This window comes from Gossypium hirsutum, chromosome A01 (genome assembly GCF_007990345.1).
Source record: "Gossypium hirsutum isolate 1008001.06 chromosome A01, Gossypium_hirsutum_v2.1, whole genome shotgun sequence".
NCBI classification, from domain to species: Eukaryota; Viridiplantae; Streptophyta; class Magnoliopsida; order Malvales; family Malvaceae; genus Gossypium; species Gossypium hirsutum.
The window spans coordinates 104532418-104547731 of NC_053424.1; the positions used below are offsets into that span (position 1 = coordinate 104532418).

Here is a 15314-nt window from a genome sequence, read left to right on the forward strand (position 1 = left end):
GTTTTATTATGATCGAATTTACGTTATGTTTTTATAAGCAAATGAATTTGTAAGATGTAATTTAGTGTGTCACATAGCTTTGATGGAATTTAGTATGAGGTTGAGATTGACTTGATTTGATGGATAAGGGTAGTACTTGTATGATTTTCATAAGCAGATCGATTTTTAGGATCTGATTTACATGATTTACATCTCGGAGAGGTATAAATTAAATGAGTTGTTGTGACCCACATTTGGGTACCAAAATAAAAAGGAAATAAATAAATGATATTGTTTTGGTGAAGGAATATTCTTTTTGGGGGTGCTGAATGCTGATGAACTTCAGAATAGGTTGTCTTTACCAGGAAAACAGTTGGTAAAGATCCAAATTAAACAGTACTACAATTTATTCACCCGAAATGGACGGCAAATAGTAAGGATGTTATTGACAGCTTATTTAAACAGAATTAGATAATTGGTCACAGTGCTCCCAAGTGCTTGAACGTTTCTCATCGGAATCAGTTCGCCATCTATAATTTGTCCATGGAAATGGTCACCACTCTCAACCTATCAGCTTACAAAGAAAAGGTCCCTGTTTCATTCATTATAAAATAACGTTTTCTGATTTATACTGTCAGAACCCCTGGATGGTACCTATATATAGGATAGGAATTTGGGATCTAAATCAAACAGAAAAGTAAAAGTCTTTTAAGTCCTCCATTGCAGCTTACCAATGGCTTCCAGTTCTTCTCTAAGAAGCTCTTCCTTGTTCCTGTTTTTGATTCTTTAATCCATATTTTCATTTGGGTTTTCCACCCGCACCATTGCAAACTATACATTCTCGATCAGAGAAGCGACGATCAAAGATATAAAACAAAGTTTTGAGAGAAACCAACTCACCTCAAGGCAACTTGTCCAGTACTATCTCAGAGAAATCGCCAGACTCAATGGGCTCCTTAAAGGAATCATAGAAGTGAACCCTGATGCATTGCTTCAAGCTGATGCTGCAGATAAAGAAAGAAGTGTAAAGTAAATGGTTCACTGCCTGACTTGCATGGTATTCCCATTTTGCTCAAGGATAACATTGCTACAAAAGATAAGCTGAACACCACCGTTTGCATTGCTCGGGTCAGTCGTGCCCAGAGATGCAGGGGCAGTGGAGAAACTGAGAAAAGCTGGAGCAATCATTCTGGGTAAGGCTAGCTTGAGTGAGTGGGCTAATTTTAGGTCAACTACTGCACCCAGTGGCTTTAGTCCAAGAGGTGGCCAGGGAAAGGTGAGTTAAATGAATAATTCCCAAGATTTTAGCTAGTGTGTGAATAACACGAGTAATAAGGCCTGTTCTGTAATGCCGTGCAGAATCTTTATGTCTTGTCTGCAACTCCGTGTGGGTCAAGTAGTGGATCAGCAATATCAGTGGCTGCAAACTTGGTAACAGTATCATTAGGGACTGAGACTGACGGTTCCATCCTATGTCCCTCCAGTTTTAACTCAGTGGTGGGTCTAAAACCTACAGTTGGTCTCACCAGAGCCGGGGTCATTCCAGTTACTCCAAGACAGGACACCATTGGGTTAAGTTCTCTTTTATGCTACTCCATTTTTACTGTTGTTTTGGGTGATTTTGATTCTTCTTTATGATGTTATTAATGACTGAAAACTCCAACAAATGTGCCTCTGCCCTATTGGTTTCAACAGGCCTATCTGCAGGACAGTGTCGGATGCTGTTTATGTTCTTGATGCCATTGTGGGGTTCGATTCTAATGATGAAGCAACTAGATATGCGTCGTACTATATCCCACCTGGCGGCTACAAACGATTCCATAACCCCTATGGGCTCAAAGGAAAGAGATCGGGGATAGTGAGAAATTCATTTTTCAAAATTGCTCAAGGATTGGGGTTGGCTCAGACTTTTGAGAACCATTTACATACACTAAGGTATAAAGAAGACAATTCTAAAATTATTAAGACTCTTGGAATGACCCATTTTAGTCTAAATGGCTAATGGGTTAATCACTAAAACAGTAAAAACTTTCTTATAAATTCAGGCGACAAGGTGCCATTGTTGTAGACAATTTACAAATAGCCAACATTGATGTTATATTAAATGTCACCGCAAGTGGTGAAGCAGTAGCCATCGTAGCAGAGTTCAAATTGTCCTTGAACGCCTACCTCAGGGAGTTAGTGGCTTCCTCGGTGCGATCACTGGCAGATATTATAGCTTTCAACCTGAAATTCCCTGATTTGGTGGGTATTATAGATCATGAAATCTATGGTTATATGCATTATTTCAAGATGCATACTGTATGTTGGTTAATAAGGTGGGCATGCATTGCAGAAATTGACAGATAAAATAGGCCAAGATATCTTCTTGGAAGCCCAAGCCACAAATGGGATTGGTGCTCAAGAGAAGGCAGCATTAGCAAATTTGGAAAATCTTTCAAAAAATGGGTTGGAGAAGTTGATGAGAGATTACAAGCTAGATGCAGTGGTGATCCCAAGGGCAGATGCTTCTTCTGTTTATGCAATTGGAGGGTTCCCAGCAATTATTGTCCCAGCTGGATATGATAGCCAAGGGGTGCCTATTGGCATTTCATTTGGGGGACTGAAGGGATCGGAGGGCAAACTAATTGAGATCGCATATGCCTTTGAGCAAGCTACTAAGATTAGGAAACCTCCTCCGTTCAAACCTTGAAAAATCAAATAGAAATATGCCACTTATTCAACCTATGAAATAAACTACTTATTCTGAATTAATTAATTTTCTATCTTTTTCTTCATTTTTTTCATAGTAGTTTTTCTTATTAAATTTTCATTTTTAAAAAAAGAAAGAAAGGGAGGGTATCATTGCATCTTCTCTTGTGTAATGATCCTTTATGATAATCTAGCATGACTGGTCCCAGTCAGCCACTATATAAGAAAGAGAATATTTTACTTTCACACACATGCATATACAGACTTAGTTTTTGTTGTTTTCTTGATGGAATGGTTTGGGACCCCATTTTGGCTGTCTAGAAGATTTGTCAATTTTAGCATATTGTCAACAGAGTATGTCATCTAAAACTGCACGAAAGCCAGGATCTTTCAGAAAATGGATTCCTATTCGAAGAGTGCATAACCGCATGGATAAGCTCACACTAACCCGTCAATTTGGGATCCAATTCGGGATTTTCCTTGGGGGGTATCAGTAAGGAATTGGAATGTAATAATATTGATTCATATAGGAGGAAAAGGTTCTCTATTGATTCAAATGTTGTACCTATGGGATAGGGATAGAGAAAGAGGAAAAACCGAAGATTTCGATAGAGTAATATTGTTTGTTCTGTCTATGTAAGACAAAAAAAAACTCCACTTCGGAACTTCTAATTGAGATATGAATACACTACACCGGTTGCACAAAAAATGGGTTTTGCACCAATGTAAGTAAAGTCCGAAAAAGGTTTTATAAGATTAAAAAGGTCCGTTGAGCGCCTCATGGATATGTCATAATAGATCCGAACACTTGCCCTGGATCGACTTCCAGATCATAATTGCTCTAGTGAATAACTAAAAAAAATAGATAGATAAAAAATAGATAGATAGATGAGAGATAGAAGAGAAAGAAACTAATTATAAGCGTTTCTCATAGGTTCACTAATTACTGACTGTTGGCGGGTCTCTTTGTATATGTTGTCCAGAAAGAGGAGGACTCAATGATTATTCGTTTGCCGGAACCAGAAGTAAAAATTTTGGTAGATAGGGATCCCGTAAAAACTTCTTTCGAGGAATGGGCTAGGCCGGGCCATTTCTCAAGAACAATAGCTAAAGGACTCGATACTACCACTTGGATCTAGAACCTACATGCCGATGCTCACGATTTCGATAGCCATACCAGTGATTTGGAGGAGATCTCTTGCAAAATATTTAGTGCCCATTTCGGCCAACTCTCCATCATCTTTCTTTGGCTGAGCGACATGTATTTCCACGATGCTCGTTTTTCCAATTATGAAGCATGGCTAAGCAATCCTACTCACATTGGACCTAGCGCCCAGGTGGTTTGGCCAATAGTGGGCCAAGAAATCTTGAATGGAAATGTGGGTGGGGGTTTCCGAGGAATACAAATAACCTCTGGTTTTTTTAGATTTGGTGAGCATCTGGAATAACTAGTGAATTAAAACTCTATTGTACTGCAATCGGTGCATTGGTCTTTGCGGCCTTAATACTTTTTGCCGGTTGGTTCCATTATCACAAAGCGGCCCCAAAATTGGCTTGGTTCCAAGATGTAGAATCTATGTTGAATCACCATTTAGCAGGGCTACTAGGACTTGGGTCCCTTTCTTGGGTGGGGCATTAAGTACATGTATCTTTACCGATAAACCAATTTCTAAATGCTGGAGTAGACCCTAAAGAGATCCCACTTCCCCATCAATTTATCTTGAATCGTGATCTTTTGGCTCAACTTTATCCCAGTTTTGCCGAAGGAGCAACCCCATTTTCTTACCTTGAATTGGTCAAAATATGCGGAATTTCTTACTTTTCGTGGAGGATTAGATCCAGTGACTGGGGGTCTATGGTTGACTGATATTGCACACCATCATTTAGCTATTGCAATTCTTTTCCTAATAGCGGGTCACATGTATAAGACCAACTAGGGCATTGGGCATAGCCTAAAAGATATTTTAGAGGCTCATAAAGGTCTATTTACAGGCCAATGGCATAAAGGACTATATGAAATCCTAACAACATCATGGCATGCTCAATTATCTCTTAACTTAGCTACGTTAGGCTTTTAACCATTGTTGTAGCTCACCATATGTATTCCATGCCCTCTTATCCATATCTAGCTACTGACTATGGTACACAATTGTCATTGTTCACACATCACATGTGGATTGGTGGATTTCTGATAGTGGGTGCCGCTGCGCATGTAGCCATTTTTATGGTAAGAGACTATGATCCAACTACTCGATACAACGATCTATTAGATCGTGTCCTTAGGCATCGTGATGCAATCATATCACATCTCAACTGGGTATGTATATTTCTAGGCTTTCACAATTTTGGTTTGTATATTCATAATGATACCATGAGCGCTTTAGGGCGTCCACAAGATATGTTTTCAGATATCGCTATACAATTACAACCCGTCTTTGCTCAATGGATACAAAACACCCATACTTTAGCACCCGGTGTAACAGCTCTTGGTGCAACAGTGAGCACCAGTTTAACCTGGGGAGGCGGTGATTTAGTGGCAGTAGGGGGAAAAGTTGCTTTGTTACCTATTCCATTAGGAACCGCAGATTTTTTGGTCCATCATATTCATGCATTTACGATTCATATGACGGTATTGATACTCCTGAAAGCTGTTCTATTTGCTCGCAGCTCGCATTTGATACCGGATAAAGCAAATATCGATTTTCGTTTCCCTTGTGACGGGCCTGGAAGAGGGGAGACATGTCAAGTATCCGCTTGGGATCATGTCTTCTTAAGACTATTCTGGATGTACAATTCCATTCGGTAGTAATATTCCATTTCAGTTGGAAAATGGAGTCAGATGTTTGGGGTTCTATAAGTGATCAAGGGGTGGTAACTCATATCACAGGAGGAAATTTTGCCCAGAGTTCTATTACTATTAATGGGTGGTTACGCGATTTCTTATGGGCACAAGCATTGTAGGTAATTCAGTCTTATGGTTCTTCATTATCTGCATATGGCCTTCTTTTCTTAGGTGCTCATTTTGTAGGGCTTTTAGTTTAATGTTTCTATTCAGCGGACGTGGTTATTGGCAAGAACTTATTGAATCCATTGTTTGGGCTTATAATAAATTAAAAGTTGCTCCTGCTACTCAGCCAGAGCCTTGAGCATTGTACAAGGACGTGCTGTAGGGGTAACCCATTACCTTCTGGGTGGAATTGCCATAACATGGGCATTCTTCTTAGCAAGAATTATTACAGTAGGATAATGGCTAGGAGGATTTGAAAGACATTATGGCATTAAGATTTCCAAGGTTTAGCCAAGGATTAGCTCAAGACCCCACTACTCGTCGTATTTGGTTTGTATTGCTACCATGCATGACTTCGAGAGTCATGATGATATTATGAGGAACGTCTTTATCAGAATATTTTTGCTTCTCACTTTGGGCAATTAGAAATAATTTTTCTGTGGACTTCTTGAAATTTGTTTCATGTAGCTTGGCAGGGAAATTTTGAGGCATGGGTACAGGATCCTTTACATGTAAGGCCGATTGCTCATGCAATTTGGGATCCTCATTTTGGTCAACTGACGATGGAAGCTTTTACTAGAGGGGGAGCTCCTGGTCCAGTGAATATCGCTTACTCTGGTGTTTATCAGTGGTGGTATACAATCGGGTTACATACTAATGAAGATCTTTATACTGGAGCCCTTTTTCTATTATTTCTTTCTGCTCTATCCTTAATAGCGGGTTGGTTACACCTACAACCGAAATGGAAACCGAGCGTTTCGTGGTTCAAAAATGCCGAATCTCGTCTCAATCATCATTTTTAAGGACTATTCGGAGTAAGTTCCTTGGCTTGGACAGGGCACTTAGTCCATGTCACTATTCCTAGATCCTGGGGGGAATATGTTCGATGGAATAATTTCTTAGATGTATTACCGCATCCCCAAGGGTTAGGCCCATTTTTTTCAGGTCAGTGGAATCTTTATGCTCAAAACCCCAATTCAAGTAGTCATTTATTTGGTACCTCCCAATGATCAGGAACTGCCATTCTAACCCTTCTCGGGGGATTCCATCCACAAACGCAAAGTTTATGGTTGACTGATATTGCACACCATCATTTAGCTATTGCAATTCTTTTCCTAATAGCGGTCACATGTATAGAACTAACTTCGAAATTGGTCACAATATAAAAGATCTTTTAGAAGCACATATTCCTCCTGGAGGACGATTGGGGCGGGGGCATAAGGGTCTTTATGACATAATCAATAATTCGATTCATTTTCAATTAGGCCTTGCTCTAGCTTCTTTAGGGGTTATTACGTCCTTGGTAGCTCAACACATGTACTATTTACCTGCTTATGCATTCATAGCACAAGACTTTACTACTCAAGATGCGTTATATACCCATCACCAATACATCGCAGGATTCATCATGATAGGAGCTTTTGCCCACGGAGCTATATTTTTTATTAGAGATTACAATCCAGAACAGAATGAGGATAATGTATTGGCAAGAATGTTAGACCATAAAGAAGCTATCATATCCCATTTAAGTTGGGCCAGCCTCTTTCTGAGATTCCATACTTTGGGACTTTATGTCCATAATGATGTCATGCTTACTTTTGGGACTCCAGAGAAACAAATCTTGATCGAATCATATTTTCCCAATGGATCCAATCTGCTCATGGTAAAACTTCATACAGGATCGATGTGCTTTTTTCTTCAACGAATGGTCCAGCATTCAATGGGGTCGAAGCATATGGTTGCCTGGCTGGTTAAATGCTGTTAATGAAAATAGTAATTCACTATTCTTAACAATAGGTCCTGGAGACTTCTTGGTTCATCATGCTATTGCTCTAGGTTTACATACAACTACATTGATCTTAGTAAAGGGCGCTTTAGATACGCGCGGTTCCAAGTTAATGCCGGATAAAAAGGATTTCAGTTATAGCTTTCCTTGCGATGGTTCGGGACGAGGGGGTACTTGCGATATTTCAGCGTGGGATGCATTTTATTTGGCAGTTTTCTAGATGTTAAATACCATTGGATGGGTTACTTTTAATTGGCATTGGAAACACATCACATTATGGCAGGGTAACGTCTCACAGTTTAATGAATCTTCCACTTATTTGATGGGATGGTTAAGAGATTATCTATGGTTAAACTCTTCACAACTTATCAATGGGTATAACCCATTTGGTATGAATAGTTTATCAGTCTAAGCGTGGATGTTCTTATTTGGACATCTTGTTTGGGCTACCGGATTTATGTTATTAATTTCTTGGCGCGGATATTGGCAAGAATTGATTGAAACTTTAGCATGGGCTCATGAACGCACACCTTTATTTAATTTGATTCGATGGAGAGATAAACCAATGGCTCTTTCTATTGTGCAGGCAAGATTGGTTGGATTAGCCCACTTTTCTGTAGGTTATATATTTACTTATGTGGCTTTCTTGATTGCCTCTACATCGAGCAAATTTGGTTAATTCCTTATGTTATGCGCTGTATCTGCGATAATATTATCTCTTTCGATGGAGAAGGGGGGTATGCCCCCTTCTATTTCTACATCTAGGATCCGACTTGTATTATTGATAATAATAGGAACTGAACCATTACGGCAAAGAAAAGTTTGATTCATAGGGAGAAGAAGGGGAAAAAATTGGAACAAAAATATCATTTGATTCGTCGATCCTCAAAAAAAGAAATAAGCAAAGTTTTGTCGTTGAGTGAGAAATGGAAAATTCATGGAAAGTTACAATCCTCACAACGAAATAGCGCACCCACACGTCTTCATCGATGTTACTTTTTGACTGGAAGACCGAGAGCTAACTATCAAGACTTTGGACTATCCGGACACATACTTCGTGAAATGGTTCACGCATGTTTGTTGCTGGGGGCAACAAGATCAAGTTGGTAAGGATTAAAATATCCCTTACTTTTTCTATTTATTTCTATAATCGATGATCATTGAGGGGCCCCTTTACCATTCTATATAAATAGGCTATTCTATTTGTACATATATGGAAGAAGGGTGCATTCAATCTTTGTTTGTCCATTAGTTTGGTTTCTTTTCATCGCAGGATAGAGCAGTTTGGTAGCTCGCAAGGCTCATAACCTTGAGGTCATGGGTTCAAATACCGTTCCCTCAACATTACATTTTTTTGACAAAAAAAATTATACTTGACCCTATTAACTAGTCATTTTTTCTTTTAGGGGGGTGTATTATATTCCAATTTTAGTCAACTATTTACAGTCAACTATAACGAATCTTTTATCCTCTTATCTTAAATACATTGCCCTGGGCGGATAGCAGGAATCAAACCCGCGTCTTCTCCTTGGCAAAGAGAAATTTTACCATTCGACTATATCCACATTTTCGTTCTTGATTCTTGATACGAAAGAATGTTTGGTCAGAGCTAGGACAGATACTTTCTTCAGTTCAGGGCAATTTTATCAAATTCCACTACTAAACCAATTAACAATCGAAATGCGGATAGGAGGAATCAAACCCGCGTCTTCTCCTTGGCAAAGAGAAATTTTACCATTCGACTATATCCGCATTTTCGTTCTTGATTCTTGATACGAAAGAATATTTGGTCAGAGCTAGGACAGATACTTTCTTCAGTTCAAGGCAATTTTATCAAATTCCACTACTAAACCAATTAACAATTGAAATTATATAACAATTCAAATGCTTATCAATTAATCAAATTACAAGTTATTAGCAATTAATATTAATTTATATTATTTGTTATTAATATTAAGTAATTAATAATATTTATATTAATATATTTCGATTTATAAATCTATATTTCTATATTATTTATTTTATTATTCTATCTATTATTATATTATCTATTTTTATATTATCTATTTATATACTATTTTTATATATTATTATTATATATATTATTATTTCTATTTAGTTATTATTTATATTTAGTATATTTAGAATTTATTATTATTTAATTTAAGTTAAATAGAAAAATTAATAATTTAATTTAAGTATAATTAAAATAAATTATTAATTTAATAATTTAGAATTTCATTTTTTTTATTATGATTTCGATTTTATTATTTTCTTTTCATTCATCATTCAAATTCTATTTATTTCATTCAAGTTACATTACAGATTACAGAAGTTTGACTGACCCCCCCTCTAATTTTTTTTTATTTTCATTTTGGAAACTTATACTTCTATATTATTGAATGTGTCTCAAAATCTGAAAAATTCGTGGGAGGGGTTATTTTTGGATCCAGAATGGATAGATTCAAGAAATAAGAGAATTAAGGATACCCACTAGAAAAACTAATCCAATCCATAAAGATGTACCGAAAAATACAATATTTTTGTTACTCAACCAACTATCAGGAGAATCAAATACAACAGGTACACTAATCAGTAAGATTGACGAAGTAGCAATTAATGCAAAAACAACCAATTGGAAAGCAATAGTCATGTTTCTAATCCTCCAAGCTACTAACAAAAGAACTATACCATTTGATCCCTTTATGATATTGACAAAAAAAAATAATAAAATGCAAGGTAGAGGGATTTTACCATGAATCAATTGATTCTATATGACTTATTTCCAACCCTTTAACCACTTTTATTCGGACATGGGGTCGAGGGTGATTTTTTTATTGCACGTTCACAAATAGGCATGCTAGATTATGCATTTCATCTATCTATATATACAGATAAATAGATTGACCTATAGGTTCACACACGATATCTTTCATACATAGTGATGGTATCAACTCATATGGCCATGGTCGATTCGGTGGAATAAAAATAAAATAGAAATTAGCTTTCGGAGAGATGGCTGAGTGGTTGATAGCTCCGATCTTGAAAACCAGTATAGTTCGAAACAAAGAATGTGCTTTTGTAAAGGATGTTTTGATGCGTATTGAGGAAAGAAAGAAGATGGCGTATGGTTCACATAATAAAAGATTATTTAGAATATCAGATTACTTTGTTTTATTCTGTTGGCTGTAATGTCATATTATCTTGTTTTGTTAATTGAATATAATATTATTTAAAAATATATTTTTAATAAAATTGTCCTCAAATTAGAATGAAAAAAGTTATTTGATTATACTAAATATATAAAAATAAGCAAATAAAATATAAAAGATGTTAAAATTTTTGTACTACTAATAAAATTTTATATCTTCAATATTAATTTTTTTTAAACTTTGTCTTCATTTTTCCATTATAAATTATATTGGTCGAAGAGATGCCAAAAACCCAAATTTTATTTTATGTTTAAAGCAAAATATTTAAGAAATTGCATATAACATGCAAGATGGAAAATGAATTAGTTATTAAATTTTAATTTGGTAAACATTAAAAAAAGAAAAAAAATTGAAAATAAAAAGATTAATTATTCATGACAAATAAGGAAATATGTTACAAATACTTGAATCTAAATTCGAATCTTAACCTAAAATAATTACATTGCATTAATTAAAGGGATAAATTAAAAATAGTTACATTGCAAATATTAGTTAAGGGCATAAACTTATGATTAAAGGTAAGATGATAAAAATTGTAGGGTAAATTTGGTGTAAAAGTAACGTTTCCTTAAAAATTTTATATTACTTAAGAAAGAGGTGGTATTGACTTATCCCAAAAATCATATTCCGGTGGTATCATGGAAATCTCCTTCATTCAAACCTTGAAAAATAAGAAAATAATTACATTGCAAATATTAATTCGCTTCATGTCACGTCACGGAAGGAGTTTTTCACATATTATACTCTTGGCGATTTTAGGGGTATTGAAGATGGATAATGATGGCTTGGTACAAGTTGTTGGCATGAGAGATGTTATCTTGGTCACTAATAATGGAACCAAATTGACACTTAATGATGTTAGGCATGCATTAGATATTCATTTGAAATTGATTTTTGCAGAAAAGCTTGATGATGATGGTTTTTGTAACACCTTTAGTGAGGGACAATGAAAATTAAATTAAGGCTCATTAGTTGTAGCTCAAGGGAAGAAGAGCTCAAACTTGTATTTGACACAAGCTTTGACTTCCAAAGGCAACATGAATGTGACAGAAGATGATAGCTCAACAGATTGTGGCATAGGCAACTTAGTTTTCATAAGTGAGGATGAGTTTAATTGTTTGGTCAAGAAGAATAAACTTTCAAGTTTGAAGACTGCTACATTGAAGGATTGCATTCATTGGCTAGTTGAGAAGTAGAGAAGAGTTTTGTTTAAGGCCATCCTCTGTAACATCCCAAATTTAGCCCCATAAAATTTAAAAATATATAAAAAATAAGGAATTGACCCAATAGTTAGTTATTTATTGTAAGAGCATGAAAGTTAGTTAAAGGTCCCAAGTTCAAGTCTCAACTCTTATAAAATAAATTAATTTATGCAAATTCCCTTGTTTTTTTATGTGTTGGCATCCGAGCCTAGTAAACCTAGGTATAAATATAATTTTTTATCAAAATAATCAACCTTTTAATCCCTTTTATTCTACCTTAACCATCCCTAACTCCCTCTCCCTCTCTTTATCGTTATTTTTTTTCTTTTCCCTTTTTCCTCCATTGTTATCGTTGCCTACACCTCCCTTTTTACCATCTTCTTCTTCTTCTTTTTGCATTAAGATTGTGCACCATATTATTTACTATATTACTGAAATTTTTCCTCAATTAAATCAGCCCCAAATCTGAAATTTTAAACTCCAAGATCAATCCCAAACATCGCCTAGAAAGTGCCATTGTCGTTTCTCTCGACTAGCTTGTATAAGGTCTCTTCTCTCTTCAATTTCTTTATTAATCTTGTCCATTAAAAACTGAAATTTTCAGAATTATAATTTAAGGTATTTTAAATGTTTTTAAAGGTATTTTTTCATATTTTAATGAGGTCTCAAACTATATTAGAATTCAGCCCCAATTTCGGCCACTATGGGTAGTGGTGCGTGCGCATATGTGTAGAATAGGGGACTGTTTTGTTTGTTGAATCTTGCCCAATTAATTCCAGTTTTTAATTTAAGTTCTTAAACCTTCCTAATAAGCTATTAAGCCCAAGTCAATTAGGTAAAAATGTTGATCTTTTGGGCATTCGAAACTTACAAATCAAGTAGCGTAAGTGCAGATAAGCGTAAAATTAATTGTTGTTTCAACATAGTTGTAAGGTAAATGTTATGGATTGATTAATTGAAGGAATTTAATAATTATTAGCTATTTATTTTACAATATATTATGGAATTAGGTGCTGACCCAAATGCCCTGAATCAACCGTAAAGCCGAAGAATGATCGTACGTACTGTTTGCATTGATACCAAGGTAAAGAATCGAACTAGTTGAATTCGTAAAATAGTTATTAATTCGAAAATTGGTTTGAACCCATAAGTGGGTAATTGGGAGTTTGTTAAATGGTAAATTGATTGAATTTATACTGAATTTTGGTTTAGGATCGTATAAAGGTTTATTAAGGAAAATTGGAAGATTCACTAGCGTGCTGTGAGAAAGTGAAAAATAAGGTGTGGGTCTTAAACTTGTAAAATTTGTTTGATAATGTTAAATTTCATGTTATATTTGATAAATTATCTTGCTAATTGGTTTGGCATAGTAGCCAAAATATTAGTTTCTTGAGTGGCCGAACCAGGAATGTTTCGAGCCTTAAAAGATTGATGTGTTGGCAAAATTGCTAGTTTGACTGTATGAATATGTAATTGAGATTGTTATGCATAATTATATTATGTGATATGAGATAGTTTGTTTGAATGATATGAAATGTTGAGATATTAGGTTTGTGCATGATTTAAATGCATGAAATATTTACTATGATATATATACGCGAGGTTGCTATTGGTTTACAATGAAATTCGTAAAGTATGTGAATTGAACGATATTGATAGATACCATCTTGATGGTAATTTGAAAATTGGAACACTGCTTCCTTTTTCTGAAAGAATGTGATTAATGAGGACATGTTGAACATGTCGAATGAATGTGAAAAGTATTGAAATATGATTAAGTATGAATTTGTATGACATATTGCATGTGAATTGGGATGAAATTTTGTGGTTAACGGAAGAGTTTCGTGGAGTACCGGCTGCATATTAAGTTCGCATATATTTGTAGTCAATGCATTGCATTTGGAGTATCGATAAGATTGGTGATTATATCGCATTATTTATTTGGCAGTTTCACTGTATTATTGATTATTGGTGGTCTTACCATATCAAGCATTGCTCACATACGTTGGCGTTTGGCAGACGGGTTCTGGCAAACTCGTGGTGTGTAGTGGATGGTATGGATAAGATCTTACATGTGCATTTTTCACGATCATGTGCATTTGAAATTATTATTGATAATGTTTGATTGTACTATTGGTACCTCTATGAAATTGCCTGTATGAATTCTTAATACTCGTTTAATCTCACACTGAGCTTGTTAAGCTCACTCAATTATTCAACTTATCAAGTAATGATCGAACCTAGGATCGGAATTGGTATGCGGACGTACAACAGACTTTGACTTTACTTTGTCATATTATTTTAATATTATTATATTTTTAGGTTATTTTATTATTATTATTCGGTTTTGGATTGTAAAGTTTCTTTAAACTGTGGTTTGTGATTGTTCAAGATTTTGGGGTTTTCATACATGTATGACATGCATATTTGGTATAGATACATGATTTTTATAAATATGTTGAAATGGACTATGCATGATATATGGCTAAATTAATAATTTGACTAGTAATGGTACATTTCTGCTGCTAAGAAGATAACAAAATTATTTTTCAAAGGCAACATCGTCAGTAAAGTTTTTACAAAAACTCACCTAATACGCTAATTTGACCTAAGCATGGTTGGACTAAGTAAATGGATGTTTTCCAAAGCTAACACTAGAAACCACGATTTTATAAAAAAGGAGTACTTGAAGGTTTTTAACTATTGTTAGGGTAGGTTCGACACTATGGTGTCCAATGTGGCCTTCTCGATTCGCCCACAACGTTTAGGCCGGGTTTGGGAGGTTACATCCTCCTTTAAAAAAGTCAGATTTGATAGAGTTGGTCCATTTTGATGTTTGTGGTCTATTGAAAGTTAAGTCACATGGTGGTGCATTTAACTTTGTAACTACCATTGATGACTATTCAAGAGAGCTTTGGGTCTATGCTTTGAAAAGAAAGGACCATGTACTTGATGTGTTCAAGCACTTTCAAGTTTCAATTGAGAGAAAGAGGTTGAGAACAAGTTGAAGTGCATCCATAATGATGGTGAGTATAGAGGACCATTTGATGTTGATAAGTTTTTGGTGCCGTAAGGAAAACCAAGTGGAAGAGCAAAACAACTTTTTTTATACACAAACCTGATTTTTTGGGACTTCAGTCTACACCAATTACACCTATTAGTCACAGGTCCCTTTTTCCTTCTCAAGGTTTGAAAATTGATTTCTTGGGCCTGATTTTTAGCTATAGATTCTGAAAGGTCAAAAATATATTAATTATTACATAATTTTCCCTCTTTTTTCACCCCATCTGACCAAAAATATCAAAATGTTCGCCGAAAACTGGATCCTTCAAACCAACTTTGCTTAAAAAAATATTCTATTTTAATTATTATAAAAAAAATAGTTTTATTTTGGAGTTTTTTTGGGCTTAAGGGTGAAAAAGCCCTCGAATTTTTTT

At 35.3% G+C, this 15314-nt stretch overlaps 3 pseudogenes; all 3 read left to right on the forward strand.

Annotated features, from left to right (window-relative positions):
- The first annotated feature begins 772 nt into the window (after positions 1 to 772).
- On the forward strand, positions 773 to 3128 carry LOC107917533 (probable amidase At4g34880; annotated as a pseudogene).
- Positions 3129 to 3322: 194 nt separating this feature from the next.
- On the forward strand, positions 3323 to 5971 carry LOC121229022 (photosystem I P700 chlorophyll a apoprotein A1-like; annotated as a pseudogene).
- Positions 5972 to 6113: 142 nt separating this feature from the next.
- LOC121229023 (photosystem I P700 chlorophyll a apoprotein A2-like) lies at positions 6114 to 8349 on the forward strand (annotated as a pseudogene).
- The last annotated feature ends 6965 nt before the right edge of the window (positions 8350 to 15314 follow it).